At 41.8% G+C, this 17,046-nt stretch overlaps 1 non-coding gene across 1 annotated transcript; it reads right to left on the bottom strand.

The window, feature by feature from the left end:
* Positions 1–479: 479 nt before the first annotated feature.
* On the bottom strand, positions 480–586 carry LOC129535524 (U6 spliceosomal RNA). The gene has a single exon (XR_008681669.2). It is a non-coding gene; the product is annotated as a U6 spliceosomal RNA (small nuclear RNA).
* Between the last annotated feature and the right edge of the window lie 16,460 nt (positions 587–17,046).

Genomic DNA, 17,046 nt, shown 5'->3' with positions numbered 1-17,046 from the left:
ATGAGCTGCTTGTATATTTTTGAGATTAATTCTTTGTCAGTTGCTTTGTTATTATTTTCTCCCATTCTGAAGGCTGTCTTTTCACCTTGCTTATAGTTTCCTTCATTGTGCAAAAGCTTTTAAGTTTAATTAGGTCCCATTTGTTTTTTTTTTTGTTTTGTTTTTATTTCCATTACTCTGGGAGATGGGTCATAGAGGATCTTGCTGTGATTTATATCAGAGGGTGTTTTGCCTGTTTTCCTCTAGGAGTTTTATAGTTTCTGGTCTTACATTTAGATCTTTAATCCATTTTGAGTTTATTTTTGTGTATGGTGTTAGAAAGTGTTCTAGTTTCATTCTTTTACAAGTGGTTGACCAGTTTTCCCATCACCACTTATTAAAGAGATTGTCTTTTCTCCGTTGTATATTCTTGCCTCCTTTGTCAAAGATAAGTTGTCCATAGGTGCATGGATTTACCTCTGGGCTTTCCATTTTGTTCCAAACATACGGAGCACTTCATGACTTTGCGTGCCATCCTTGCACAGGAGCCACGCTAACCTTCTCTGTGTCGTTCCAGCTTTAGTATATGTGCTGCCAAAGCGAGCACCATCACCTTCTGAAGCAAAAGCGAATTCCCATTTTGAAGAAGGTCCTTCCACTTATAGAAAATCTTTATCTCTTAAACTGTTGCTTCTTACAATAGCTAGCGAGACAGTATTATTGGTGGGTTTGTTTCTGTGTTTTGTCTTTGGAACTCTGAATGGCCCTAAAAATATAGCATATCTTCAACAGTTCAATGGGAGAAAAGGGTGTATGGGTGGTTCACAGAATTAAAAGTATATGAACATGTTTATGGATTTCCCAGGCAGTGCTAGTGGTAAAGAATCCGCCAGCCAATGCAGGAGATGTAAGAGACATGCGTTCGATCCCTGGGTCAGGAAGATCCCCTGAAGGAGGGCATGGCAACCCCCTCCAGCATTCTTGTCTGGAGGACCCCATGGACAGATTACGGGCAGGTTACAGTCCTTAGGGTTGCAACGAGTCGGACATGACTGAAGCAACTTAGTACACTCACACATGCAAGAACACATTTATAACTTGAAAAGAATTCAAATACTTTGATCTGCCTGATTGATTTCACAATGTGGAATGGCTTTGCCAATTATATGATGAATATTTTCCATAAGTTGAATGAAATAATAACTTGAAATAATCAACTTATTTTCCATAAGTTGATTACAGGATTGTTTTAAAATATATTTATGACACAAAATAAGATTAAAGTATTTTATAAAAATAAAGTATATGAACATTTTGAGACTACTGGAATTTTTGTATTTTGGACCAGAGACTGTATGAAAGGAGTAGAAAAATTCTAATTTTTTTAAGGAGTGGGTAAAAATCTGATAATACCTGTGGATAGAATACTTCAGTTGGATTCAAAGGGGCCAGTTCTCTTTGTATAGATAATAAAAGTCATACAAGGAATGGAAAAATTAGCCACAGAAAGAAAGATGAGATGTTTAGGTTGGTGTTGCCACAGGACCTATAACAAAGAACAACACCAACTTTATCTTACAAGTCTTTTGTCTGCTTTGTAATTATGCCTTTTTTTTCCTCCTCTGCTGGGTACTGTTCAGTGCCTAACTCTGGCTTAAATTTTAAAGGCGGTAATTAAGCCCTAGAAACGTCTGGTGCCAAAGCTGTTCTGCAGTGCTGTTAGTATAGTAAATCACCATGCTGCCCCCTGGGGCTCCTTCCCAGAAGCTGTCAGAGGCAACTCCATGTTTATGGGAGAGCTTCTCGATGCTTTATTCTCATTGAGATAAAATTAAGTCAAAGAACATCCAATTAAAATGGCAGGGGTAGTAAATGAGCTGTACTGGATCTCTCCATTTAAGTTGCCTCAAAGACTTCGAACTGGGGAAATAAGGATTCCTGAGCCATGTTCTTGCTGAGCAATTCTGGGCTACAGCAGGGAAGAGTTTGCTTCTTAGGTCAGAGAAGACTGGAAGTGTGACATCCCTTCTGTGGATGGTTAAAAAATAACAAGGGATTTAGGAGCTCTTATATCAACCCTCAAAGTGGGCAAGGACTGATGGAGCACCAATAAGATAACATAGTCTTGATACCTTGCTGGAGATGCAGAAAAAAGAGAACACATGTGGTTTGTGGCAGGAAACAGTAACAGCAAAGGTGAAATTAGCAGTTGCAAGGCAAATCTCTGTGCTCACTGTATCCCTCACGATAGGGAGCTCCTGGTCTTCAAGCAGACAATACTCCTTAAAGCCTTGTTGAATAAAATGAATTAATATTATCATCCCCACCAGTATCAGATTTCCATATCATATTCCACAGAAAAGCATGAGGAGATAATTTTATTAAGATCATATCAGGATTGTAAAAATATTTCTGGCAGAATTAAAGTTTCCTATTTCTTTAGGACCAAGATTGCTATGTAATCAGAATAGGCTGAAAAGACCGGAAGAACTCTAAATGCCCATTGACAGATGAATGGATAAAGATATAGTATATATAAACAATGGACTATTATTCAGGCATAGAAAAGAATAAAATAATTGCATTTGCAGCAACATGGATGGACCTAGAGATTGTTATATCAAGTGAGGTAAGTCAGACAGCAAAAGACAAATACCATATATCATTTATATGTGGAATCTAAAATATGACACAATGTGAAAGTGAAGTCGCTCAGTCGTGTCCGACTCTTTGCGACCCCATGGACTGTAGCCCACCAGGCTCCTCCGTCCATGGGATTCTCCAGGCAAGAATACTGGAATGGGTTGCCATTTCCTTCTCCAGGGGATCTTCCTGACCCAGGAATCGAACCCAGGTCCCCGCATTGTAAGCAGACACTTTGCCATCTGAGCCACCAGGGAAGCCCTATGGTTACCAAAGGGGAAAGGTAAATTAGGAGTTTGGGATTAACATAGATAGATGGACAGGGAGGCCTGGCGTGCTGTGATTCATGGGGTCGCGGAGAGTCGGACATGACTGAGCAACTGAACTGAACTGAACTGAACAAGTACAATGAAAAACAGATTATCAATAAGGACCTATTCTATAGGCAGGGAACTTTACTCTGCAGTAACATAAATGGGAAAGGACTTTGAAAATGAATAAATATATGTTCAACTGAATCACTTTGCTGTACACCTGAAACTCACCCAACATTGTAAATTGACTCTACTCCAATATAAAATAAAAACTAAAATAAAAGGAAAAAGAAAAAATAGGCTGAAAGCAGGTTAGAAAAATTTCCTGATATAAAGAAGAGTTAGCTACCATGGGGCTTCCCAGGTAGCGCTGGTGGTAAAGAATCCACTTGCCAATACAGGAAACATAAGACAGGTGGGTTGGAACCCTGGGTTGGGAAGATCCCCTGAAGGAGGTCGTGGCAACCTAGTCCAGTATTCTTGCCTGGAGAACCCCATGGACAGAGGAGCCTGGAGAGGCTACAGTCCATAGGGTTGCTCAGAGCCGGACACAACTGAAGTGACATAGCACGCATGCAGTATTACCATAACAAAGCAGTGTTCAGAAGAAAAATGCACAGATATTTTTCAAGGTTTATTTAACCGGTTGCCAGAGCATTCTGGTATTTCCTGATGGTGCCTTATGCAAAAACTAAACTTTAAAATTGTTTAATATACTTATTTTTAATTGGAGGGTAATTGCTTTACACTGTTGTGTTTGTTTCTGCAGTACATTGGCATGAATCAGCCACAGGTATACACATGCCCCCTCCTTCTTGAACCTCCCTGCCGCCTCCCACCCCATCCCGCCCCTCTAGCTTGTCATGGAGCACCAGGCTAATCTCCCTGTTCTATATACAGTAAGTTTACAAAAAATTTTATAGTTTATTTTAAACTTAATTCTGTGCATTCATGATCAACCGAGAAGCATACAATTGTGATAAAATAGCTTGTTAACTGTAGCTACCAAAGAATTACACAGACTCTATTGTATTATGTAGTTGTTCTTTTGAATATTTCATTTACTCAAGGGGAAAATATTATAATTTGTAATTTCCATATTGCCAGATTATTGTGCAGTCTCCAGTGATTACTCTCTCTGTTTGGAATCTGTCAATTTCTGCACCATTTAATAAGACAATTTGACTTCCTGAACACCAGAAGAATCTCCAAGGGATGCATTTCCATGGAAAATTCCTTTTTCAGGAACCGAAGCTCTGCATTACCGTTTGACTTCACTCCTCTCCCCTCGGCTGAAGCTTAACTTTCTGATTTCATCTTGCAATAATACCACTTCCAAGAATATCATCTTATATATTACTTTAATGCTGAAATAAGAGATGGAGGTGATGCAGTTATTACACACTTGCTCTCTGTTGCAATCGCATCACAAATGCTCAGAGATTGATAGGGAGATGGAACGCAGTCACTGTCTTGCAAAGACGCAGAAACAATTTCCGCAGCATTTCATATACCAACAGTATAAAGTTTCCAAAATGATTCAGTTAAAGAAATTCTATTTGGCCCTTGCCTGCATGTCGTCCACACTTGACAACATTCCCTCAGTGGCCTCTCAGTCCAGAAACCAAGATGCTCAAATACCGTGAGAGTGCCTTCACAGCACCCCATTTAGTTTTATTTTCTTTCATCAACTTGTTCCTCAAATAGGTTTTGCAATTAAAGTTCCATGTTGTGTCCGTCATGAAAGTCTGTTGTTTGATTCCATCCAGTCAGTAAGTATGGGTTGAAAGCCTACCTGAATTTGGGTGATGAAAATACTCTTTTCTGTGATCTTGTGAGTTGCTGACTGGTTGAATCCTTTAAGGATTTTTTCAGGCATGTTTAAGCTCTCAGTTCTTCAAAGAACACAGATTTTCTGAGTTTAACAACGAGCTTTAATTAACTTTATTTCTCATGCCCACTAGAGTTGTTATAGAGTAATTTTCTTGAGTTCAACACTTTGCCTAGACACTGTACAATATATAGGCTATAATAAAATTATGAATATATACAAATGGAGAAGCAATCTATTAGACTGAATCTGTATGCTAATCTATCATTGAGGTCAACTGAAAGAACTTGAGAGCTGAACTCAAGCCTGACCTGTCAGTTACTGGCTGATGACTGTAAACCAACTTAGTTTTTCTGCATCTCAGTTTACCATCTGTAAAATAGACATAATAATAGAGAATGCCTCACAAGGCTGTTTGGGGGTGAGATGAGATAATCCCTACAGTGTCCTGGGGTGAGATTAGCTAGTCTGGATGCTCTGGAGGCTTATTGGAGTCCTTAGACAGAAACCCTGGCTCTATAGGGTTGAGTTAACTCAGCAGAGGATGAGCTGATTCAATTGCTCATCTCCAGAGGGTCCCCCAGGCTGAAGAGCTTCCACTGTCACCTGGTCACATGGTCACATAGCTTTTAGGGGCCCAGAGCAGCAAGTTTGTGGACCACACTCAGGGCAGGCCTTCCTTCCCTTGTTAAACAGTGACCAGAGCACACAGTCCATTGATGCCTGATCTAAACCATAGATTAAGACTTCAGGAGATGGTGTGTTCTCATTCCTCTTTGCTTGTAAATATTTTATATTTCTGTCTTAATGGGCTGATACTGTGTGTCCATCATCCTTCAGCAACAAGAAATCAGCACAGAATCTGGCACATAGTAATGCTTGATAGATGTCCCTATGATGTCACTGATGTTGTTGAAGATGATATGATGATGTCATTGATGATGATGATGATTATGATGATGATGATATTATACTTGTTCAAACTCTGGGTCCTAATATCTTAGGACCCAGGAGGACTGAGTTGCCATCTGTATAAGATGTGCAATTTCAAACAGACTGGGAAAACTTAAACATATTCAATTACTCCAGAGGCTGATGTGAGTGGTATTAAAAATTATTTTTTAAATAAAACAAACAGAATTGGCCTTTGTAAAGTGAAAATGGCCCCCTATGTTTTTATTTTTTATAAATAATGGACAGGGAGACCTAGCATGCTGCAGTCCATGGGGTTGCAGAGTTGGATGTGACTGGGCAACTGAACAACAACATGTTTTTATTACAATTATACTGAACTAGACAATGGCAACCCACTCCAGTACTCTTGCCTGGAGAATCCCATGGGCGGAGGAGCCTGGTAGGCTGCAGTCCATGGGGTCGCTAAGAGTTGAACACGACTGAGCGACTTTACTTTCACTTTTCACTTTCATGCATTGGAGAAGGAAACGGCAACCCACTCCAGTGTTCTTGCCTGGAGAATCCCAGGGACGGGGGAGCCTGGTGGGCTGCCGTCTATGGGGTCGCACAGAATCGGACACGACTGAAGCGACTTAGCAGCAGCAGCAGACATTAGAAGACTATCTTATAGATCATCTTATATCTAATTTTTCCATTAGAATATACATGCCTTGGACTTGAGGATTATGTTAATGTTTATACTCACATGAGTTCACCATATATCACAAGCATTTGTTACATACTGAATAAATGAATAAAGAAGTAAATCTTTCCAAATTTAGTCTCAGCCCATGACAACCCTTCAAGCCTTTGAAGTCTTGGCTTCTCAGAGCTTGTACACCACAAAATTAAGCATTGGGCTATAAAATATCTTGGGTTATTTTCCAGCTTTTTCATGTACATGATTGTCTCATTTCTCTAACTTTTAAAACCCTCTAGGTTAGCTGACGGAGAAGGCAATGGCAAGCCACTCCAGTACTATTGCCTAGAAAATCCCATGGATGGAGGAGCCTGGTAGGCTGCAGTCCGTGGGGTCGCTAAGGGTCGGACACGACTGAGCGACTTCACTTTCACTTTTCACTTTCCACTTTCACACATTGGAGAAGGAAATGGCAACCCACTCCAGTGTTCTTGCCTGGAAAATCCCAGGGACGGGGGAGCCTGGTGGGCTTCCGTCTATGGGGTCACACAGAGTCGGACATGACTGAAGTGACTTAGCAGCAGCAGCAGCAGGTTAGCTGAACTCCATTTTCCAAATGGGACAGTATACAACAAGTGATTAATTTACATTTTTATAGCATTATGGGGGCCAGACAATGTGCTGGGTTCTGGAGATTTCTTAGACAAGGAAAAAGATACAGCATCCACCTTCAAGAAATTCCTAGTGCGGTGCAGGAGATGAGTCAGGAGCCAGAATTTGAAATGCTGTGGATCAAACTAAGCCCAGGGCTCTGGCGAACACAGAGGAGGCAAGCACAGCCCAGGTGGCAGGTTTCACATGGTTGTTGTCAGAACTGGATGATGTAATAAATACCACGCACCTGGCACAAATGTCAGCTCCACAAATCTTCATTCACAGAACCTTCTCCTTCCTTCTCACCTATCCTTGCTCTAAAGGACGCTAATGCTAGACTAAAGGGAGGCCTGGTGTGCTGTGATTCATGGGGTCGCAAAGAGTCGGACACGACTGAGCGACTGAACTGAACTGAGCTGAATGCTGATTTTAAGATCACTGGTAGATGTGACTGGTAGTTCAGGCTAGACGTAGGCTCGGTTGTATTCAGTTCACTATATGCCTCCCAGCACAGTTTGATCATCCCCAAAATGGGGTGATAACATATCTCTGCACGAGTCTGTTTATTGATTCTCACACGTGCTCCTGTTCCCCTAGCTCATGACTCTTGGAAGAGTGAGTAAGAGCATTCTGGACTTCAGAGACTCAAGTTCTACATCCTGATACTCTGGCACTTATTCTTCCTCATCACGATCAAGTTCATCTCTAAAACCCCATATTCCTCAGGTGTAAGTGAGTGAAAAACAGTATTATTTATATTCTTAATGCTTCTATGAATAATTCCCATTTTGAATATTGTTTATTTGCAAGATTTTTCTTGTTGATTATTGTTACCTGATGTTTCCCTTTTTAGAGAAGCTTTTTAAGGCAGCTTTGACTCTGTTGAGTCTCTCAATTTTATTTTTATTGCATTAATACCTGGTATGTATTAGGTGCTTTCTTTTCTTTATGATTTTTCTGTTTATCTTGCTAACTTCTTAAACTGGCTGTATACTTGTATACTCATTGCTTTTCCTTTTTATGTAAAGTCTGCTGCTGCTGCTGCTGCTGCTGCTGCTGCTGCTGCTGCTGCTTCACTTCAGTCGTGTCCGACTCTGTGTGACCCCATAGACAGAAGCCCACCAGGGTACCCCGTCCCTGGGATTCTCCAGGCAAGATCACTGGAGTGGGTTGCCATTTCCTTCTCCAATGTGTGAAAGTGAAAATGAAAGTGAAGTCGCTCAGTCGTGTCCGACCCTTAGTGACCCCACGGACTGCAGCCTACCAGGCTCCTCCATCCATGGGATTTTCTAGGCAAGAGTACTGGAGTGGCTTGCCATTGCCTTCTCCGTATGTAAAGTCTACAACATTTAAAGCCTCAGTGGATAATGTTTTCCATATCCTGTAGGTATTAAGACTTTGTATTTTTGTTATCTTTCTGTAATGATGTTGTTTTTAAATGCCATGTACTCAGTGAGTGATATAAACACATTGTAAATTTCAGTTTTCTAATAAAAAAAACAGAAGCAATATTGTAAAAAATTCAATAAAGAATTTAAAAATGATCCACCTTAAAAAAATCTTTATTAGAAAAGAAGATAATTTATGTAAAGATCTTGACTCATTTATTTAGTCAATGAATATTAATTGATATTTGCACTTTAAAAATCTGAAAAACATGAAACAAATTGCCAGTGTGATTTATGCTTTTTTTAAATGTATTTTTTATTGTGATAAAAGTTACATAATGTAAAACATACTATTTAAGGTACAATGTTTGTAGGAGATATATTAAAATAACCTTAAAATTCATTATAATACACATTCAGTTCAGTTCAGTCACTCAGTCACGTCCGACTCTTTGCAACCCCATGAATCGCAGCACACCAGGCCTCCCTGTCTATCACCAACTCCCGGAGTTCACTCAGACTCATGTCCACAGAGTCGGTGATGCCATCCAGCCATCTCATTCTCTGTCGTCCCCTTCTCCTCCTGCCCCCAATCCCTCCCAGCATCAGAGTCTTTTCCAGTAAGTCAACTCGTCACATGAGGTGGCCAAAGTATTGCAGTTTCAGTTTTAGCGTCAGTCCTTCTGATGAACACCCAGGACTGATCTCCTTTAGGATGGACTGGTTGGATCTCCTTGCAGTCCAAGGGACTCTCAAGAGTCTTCTCCAACACCACAGTTCAAAAGCATCAATTCTTCGGCGCTCAGCTTTCTTCACAGTCCAACTCTCACATCCATACATGACCACTGGAAAAACCATTGCCTTGACTAGACGGACCTTTTTGGCAAAGTAATATCTCTGCTTTTAGGTGCAGACAAATGTAGTTTTATTCCACTTATACAAGGTATCTAGAATAGCCAAGTTCATAGAGTCAGAAAGTACATTGTGAGATGCCAGGAGCAGGAGGAGGTTGAGGAGGAAGGGTTACGGAATTAATGTAATTTCCTCTTGGGATTGCTAAATTGTGACAATTTTTGTTGTCTGGAAAGACGACAATTATATTTCTATTTTTAAATGATATACAGGGAGCGTGTTGATTCTTAACAAACACACACATGTGCACACACACACACTCTATGACATGTCTGTAGAGACAGTCGAGCCAAAAATCTCCTATTTTGGTACACATTCATTACCTTAGCATTCCAATCTTTAATTCATCTTGAATTTATTTCAGTTTAATATCTATACATGGGCTTCCCTGGTGACTCAGTGGTAAGGAATCTGTCTGCCAGTGCAGAAGACGTGCATTTGATCCCTGGGTCGAGAAGATCCTCTGGAGAAGGAAATGATAGCCTACTCCAATATTCTTGCCTGGGAAATACCACGGACAGAGGAACCTCACAGGCTATAGTCCATGAGGTTGCAAAAGAGTCAGACATGACTGAGTGACTAAACAACAACATCTACATGTATATGTAAAGCTGCTGTAAGTAGGGAAATGTATGTAGTATCTTGGTAAATAAAAATGTAAACATTTATCTAACACTTTATTATTTTCAAACATTTATACAGATAATCTCTTAATCTTTACAACAGTTTGAGATTTGGCTCCATATCTTTATTTATAGAAGAAAAAATTAGACTCATAATGATTAAGAATATTAACTTCTACTTCCAGACATGGTGGGGGAAGCTCAGTCTCCCACTGGAAGCAATTAGAAGATAACATATAGTAAATGATTACTTTCAGAAGTAGGAGATGAAAGACAGGATCCCTGTGGTCACCAGGACTTCCTGTTTGGAGTCACGTCCAGACTGACTACCAGGAATCAGCTGTCCCAGTTCACCCAGGACAGTTGTTTAGACATTCCTTCATCCCAGGCAAACTGGAATGGTTGGTCCCCTCCTAGCCTCAAAGAAGGATCTCCAGTACAAACCACGACCTCACAATGTTGACAATACAGAGGTCAAAGTTCAGGAGACCTAGAAGTCTATGATTTATGGGGAATCATCATTCTGAAAGCATTTGAATTTAATGCCAGCCTCGAACAATTAAAGATTTCACATAAAACTCTGGATTTCTGGTTCCCCTGGGAAAAAAAAAAGATAAGGCAGCCACTGGTCTCCAGTCTCTGCAGCTAAGAGGACAGATGCACTGCTCTGGTTCCCAGTCGCCCACCAGCTTCTTGCGGTCATCTGTTCTGCTGACTCTGTGGGCATTAGAGTTTCAATCCCACTGTACAGCTAGTAAGAAACACTAGGACCTTGTACAGGAATCTGGGAGTAGTATAAATATCCCTTCTCTCCTTCAGTTCAGTTCAGTCGCTCAGTCGTGTCCGACTCTCCACGACCCCATGAATCACAGCCCGCCAGGCCTCCCTGTCCATCACCAACTCCCGGAGTTCACTCAAACTCATGTCCATCAAGTCGGTGATGCCATCCAGCCATCTCATTCTCTGTCGTCCCCTTCTCCTCCCGCCCCCAATCCTTCCCAGCATCAGAGACTTTTCCAGTGAGTCAACACTTCGCATGAGGTGGCCAAAGTATTGGAATTTCAGCTTTAGCATCAGTCCTTCCAATGAACACCCAGGATTGATCTCCTTTAGAATGGACTGGTTAGAGCTCCTTCCAGTCCAAGGGACTCTCAAGAATCTTCTCCAGCACCACAGTTCAAAAGCATCAATTCTTCGGCGATCAGCTTTCTTCACAGCCTAAACCCCCACTGTACACACATCAGCTCCGTTTTCCTTGACAGGGATTTCCAGATGTGGTCTACCCACCGTCCAGGTGGCTTCTGCCCTTTAAAGAGCAACTAACACAGGGCTGAACTGAACTGAACACAGGGCTGTTCTTTTTCCTGATGGGCTAACCACAGCACATCCACTTAGTAAGTATGGAATATTTTTGTTACATGAATTCATGTTTTCTTAAATTTCTCATGAGAGATTAGCTTCATATACAGTTAAATACATCATAAAATGCTTCCATTTCTGCTCATTCACATGAAATGTTGGGATAGCATCAATCAGCCTATGTACATATTAAGGGTGCTCTGTTTCAGGTTGATCAGTTAATAGGTAGCAGGTAACACCAACAGCTGTATTTGACCATGTCCATACTTAATCCTTTATGCCAACAGTGAGAGAGAAGAGATCGCTTTGCTCAAATTGTGGTAGATAAAAGCACTATTAGCGTGTGGTCTAGAACAGAACAGAGTACTCTTGCATTTAACACCACTTCAATTTCACATCTTTCAGCCACAGGGATTTATGACAAAAAAGTCACAGGGGATAAAATGTAAAGCAGTTTTTTCAAACGATTTGTAGCAAACTAGGGTTTTACTAGGAGCTAAACTATGCAGAAGAGACATTTAGAAATGTCAACTAGCTGAGCGTTTTGGGAATTGTAACTTAAATGAACCCCATATGAATTTTCATATGGGCTAAAGATCTCGTTTCTAAATAGTCTGAATAATGCAAAAATTATCTTCCTTCTCAGAGCATGCTCTAATACCACCGGCTGCTTGGAAGAATTTTTTTGAAAGGTGATATTAGACAAAGTTTTAGTCAAAATGGCTGTGGAAGTTAAAACTTGGACACACACTCTCTGTTCAAAATATAGAACAAAAGACAGATTAACTAGAAAATTGTGCATGCCTGAGTTGTCATTTCAGTCATGTTTGACTCTTTGTGACCCCATAGACTGTAGCCCGCCAGGCTCCTCTGTCCATGGGGTCCCCAGGCAAGAATACTGGAGTGGGTTGCCATGCCCTCTTCCAGAGAATCTTCCCAACCTGGGGAGCAAACCTAGTCTCCTGCAGTGCAGGTGGATTCTTTACAGAAAATCGTGGCTGAACTCAAGATGAAGATCTCCACTGATCAGAAAAGGTAAAGACACATACCTGTAAACTTGAACTGTGACCCAGGGGGTGTGGCAGGTGAGTGGAGAAAGCGTAAGTTCCTGGGCAGTTAGAAAAGGGTAATTCAACTGCCTTACTCTTTGCATCACCACTCCCTTTCCACACCCATCAGACTGGCGATTATTAAAAACATAGCCAAGCAAAGGTGAGGATGTGCAGCAGAGAAAAGTCTTATAGGGCAAGAGTGTCAATTGGCACCACCACTTTGGATAACACTGGAAATACCAACCCCCACCCCAAAATGAGATTGGAAAAAGGAAAACATAGCAACTTTTAAAGGGAAATAAAAGGAACCATCTTAATGTCTTTGACAGAATAAAAGTAAGGATCATAAAAGAAAGGCATGACGTGTTGAAGGACATTTAGATTAAAACCTTCCTGGATCACCAAGGACAAAAGGAAGGAAAAGAACAAAAACAGAGTGGAAGAAGGCACTTGCAAGACAGGGAATTGATATGGGGTTAACACCGTGAATCACAGCACGCCAGGCCTCCCCGTCCATCACCAACTCCCGGAGTACACTCAAACTCATGTCCACAGAGTCGGTGATGCCATCCAGCCATCTCATTCTCCGTCGTCCCCTTCTTCTCCCGCCCCCAACCTTTCCCAGCATCAGAGTCTTTTCCAGTGAGTCAACTCATCGCATGAGGTGGCCAAAGTATTGCAGTTTCAGCTTTAGCATCAGTCCCTCCAATGAACATCCAGGATTGATCTCCTCTAGAATGGACTGGTTGGATCTCCTTGCAGTATAAGGGACTCTCAAGAGTCTTCTCCAACACCACAGTTCAGAGTCAGACACGGCTGAGCGACTGAACTGACTGACTGACTGACTAACACCATGAAGTTACTTTTTAAAACCTTTATAGAATAAATCAAAGAGAGAGGGGAGGGAAGGAGGGAGAGTGAGAGCCATCGGGTACGTGATAAGCAGACGTTCACAAAGGAAAAAACATAAATGGCCAATAAGCAACCCTAAAGGAAATCAGTCCTGAATATTCATTGGAAGGACTGATGCTGAAGCTGGAACTCCAATACTTTGGCACCCTGATGCGAAGAACCGACTCGTTGGAAAAAACCCTGATGCTGAGAAAGATTGAAGGCAGGAGAAGGGGACGACAGAAGATGAGATGGTTGGATGGCATCACCGACTTGATGGACATGAGCTGAGCAAGCTCCAGGAGTTGTTGATGGGCAGGGAAGTGGGGCGTGCTGAAGTCCATGGGGTCGCAAAGAGTTGGACATGACTGAGCGACTGAACTGAACTGGCCAAAAAGCATATGGAAAGATGTCCAACTGTACTAGTTGCTGCTGCTGCTGCTAAGTCACTTCACTCGTGTCCGACTCTGTGCGACCCCATAGACGGCAGCCCACCAGGCTCCCCCGTCCCTGGGATTCTCTAGGCAAGAACACTGGAGTGGGTTGCCATTTCCTTCTCCAATGTGTGAAAGTGAAAAGTGAAAGTGAAGCCGCTCAGTCGTGTCCGACCCTTAGCGACCCCACCGATGCAGCCTTCCAGGCTCCTCCATCCATGGTATTTTCTAGGCAAGAGTACTGGAGTGGCTTGCCATTGCCTCCTCCGTTACTAGTTAACCACCAGTAATTAACTGAGCTATGCCAATCAAAACTATTTGCACACTCATCAGATGGGCAAGACTGAAACCCTCCCAGGTACAGACAAGGATGTGCAGCAAGAAAAGCTCTCAGCGACTCTCTCATCCACTTCAGGTTTGGAGCCACTCTTTAGAGGTGCTGCGACATGTGTGCATAAGAAGAATCATACGAAAGCTTGATTGTAGAATTCTTGGAGACAGCAGCAGAACTGAGAATGTAAATGGTCACCAACAGCAGAAAAGATAAGCTAATCACCATATAGCCAGTGGAATTTATGTCACACTGAAAATGAATGAATTAGATATATCTATATTAACACACATAAATTTCACAAATGTAACAGTGGACAAAAAGTAAACTGCAATAGGATGCAAGAAGCATGATAACACTAAAGTGTTGAAAACTCACAAAGCAGGGTGTACATTACTAGACCATATTAATATGCAGTAATAATAAAAATACTGTGCCCAGGAATGGAAAAATTTGAATTGTGGTTGGTTCTGGGATATGAGGGAAGGAAACAGAGAGGTGATAAAGGGGCTTTCAACCCTATCTGTAGGATTTTATAAAATACATAGATCTGAAGCAAATACGGCAAAAATGGTAATAATTCTAGAAGCTGGGTGGATGGTACAAAAACATTTACTATGTTGAATTAAACATTTATCAAAACATTAAAAATATTAGCTAGATAAGATATTTAACTCCACCCCCAGAGAACATGATTACAAAATAACGGCTAGTGGGAGTTTTTTCAATGGTATGAACAACTGGGTTTCAAGATTGTGTTATAAATACACATGGAAACACGATAAACTGGTAATTGGACAGAATGAGATAACAGGGCAATTTAATAACTGTCCTTTACTTTCCAAATTTTCTTTAATGCACACATATTACTTTAATAACCAGAAAGAACATTTTCAATTTAAACTTTCAACCCAAGTCGTAAAGTCATTCCAAAAGGGTTCATGTTACTAACAGTCCCAATTACACCAGGCTGGTAGGCTGCCTGGGCTGGATTATAGGAGCATATTTTGTCTTTATTATTTGCACATTGGTTGTACAAATGTAGTAATAGCTGCCTCCTGTCCCAAGCTTGTTCCCTAGAAAACAGATCCGGAAGATAAGCTTACAAACAGGCTTTATGGGTAGATTCCCAAACTGCGAGAAGGAAGAAAACTCCGTGCAGATCTGTTCATTACAGAGCTGGCCACGGTCTCATGAGAGCAGGGGTAGTTGTTCAGACATGAGGGATGTCTCTGGACCACCAGATGCGACGAAATCCATCTGGGGGAGGGCAGGAGGGGAGTCTCCTTGCTGGCTACATCCTGTCTCTTATGGACCACTGTTCACCCATGAACCTTAACTCTGAGCACGTCCAGGTTCCATCCTCTGAAGCAGCCACAGTCTCTGCCCCTGCAGCTGGGTCCAGGAATGAAAGCTTTGATGGGTCTGGGGCAATGGACCCCAAGCGCCAGAGGGCTTGCCATCATGACAGCCCTCACCCCAGAGGCGGCCACAACAACTGGTGCAGTAACAGCAGCAGAGGCTGTTTATCCATATGAGACAGCAAGCCTGAGAGAAGCGGAGGAACCGAACCTGGGGAGGGGCGTTGTCTTGATGCGGTAATTTTTCCACCCACCATTAAACATCCAGTCTTCATCCTGCAGTCACCCAAGGTCAACTCCATATAAACAGTATTTTTAATGGAGTCTTTGCATCCTCCTTAGGCAGGATACTGTCCCATGGACATGCATGCTGAGTTGCTTGAGTCATGTCCGACTCGGTGCGATCCTATGGACTGTCCAAGGGATTCTCCAGGCAACAATACTGGAGTGAGTTTCTATTTCCTACTCCAGGGGAACTTCTCAACCCAGCGATCAAACCCACGTCTCAGTCTCTTACACCTCCTGCATTGGCAGGCGAGTTCTTTACCAGTAGGACTGGGAATAAAATAGTAGCAGCATCAAAAGCCAGTTCAAAGGGGAAACAGCTTCTAGCGGCCTGGGAGTTGTGAATAGCAGTGTGACATGGCGAAGAATTAGAAATAGGCTTTTGGTGGCAAAACGGAAAAAAAATGCACTTTTTATTTGCATTAATTCATTCAGTTTAGACATCTGGAAAAGGGTTTGGCTTCCCTTATTATAGATTTGATCTGTAAGCTTGTCACCAAACATCTTCATCACAAATAGAAACGTAATTGTATGTACTCAGTCACATAATCCTGACCTAGATGCTGCTAGAATATTTTGGGAAAATGAACCATATGCTATCAAACCTTTACTAAGAGCAAAAGCTCCCATAATTAAAAGCAAAATAAAAAATTCTATATGCAGAATTTAATTGCCAGCAGGGTGAAAGAATACATTTAAAGCAAAGGAAGATGCTGAACAGTTAGAACTGGACATGGAACAATGGACTGGTTCAAAATTGGGAAAGAAGTACATCAAAGACATGAGTCTGAACAAACTCTGGGAGATAACGGAGGACAGGGAAGCCTCGCGTGCTACAGTTCATGGGGCTACAAAGAGCTGGACACGACTAAGCAACTGAACAAGATGCTGGAGACGGTCTGCGGTCGGAAGCAGAAATTGCTCAGCATCCCCCGTCTCCTTTCCCAAAGGTCTCTCATCCCCGCACCTTATCCCTCAGTGATACCCAGGCAGTGGCAGGGGAGAGAAGGGACAGTCTAACCTGGAGACAGAGACCCCCGGATCTGTGCAACAATCTCCTCTTCTTCCGACCTGGATGCTTGTACCTATTTGTGTCACTGAAGGGCAGTGAAAAATCTAACATAGCTGCTTACTCATCATTCTCATGGCCATAAAGCAGTGTTCCTACTAACGCACAAGGTGATCATAAAATAACTGAAACCATGGAAAATGGGAAGGCTAGAGGCGATCGTGTGAGGACATAGTGTTTTAATAAAAAGAATAAACACAAGTTCCTGAGTAAAAATATCCAGAACAAGCAGATGACCTTGAAAAGTAGCACAGGATCTTGAGAGCCACGGTTACTTAAAACCCTATAAACATTTGCTTCAGTGCATGGTGTGAAACGAAACATGA

The sequence above is a fragment of the Moschus berezovskii genome, chromosome 15, assembly GCF_049115385.1.
Source record: "Moschus berezovskii isolate FMDL1 chromosome 15, NW_MosBer_1.0, whole genome shotgun sequence".
Lineage (NCBI taxonomy): Eukaryota > Metazoa > Chordata > Mammalia > Artiodactyla > Moschidae > Moschus > Moschus berezovskii.
The sequence above is the reverse complement of the archived record's forward strand: the minus strand, read 5'-3'. Positions and strand labels throughout refer to the sequence as shown.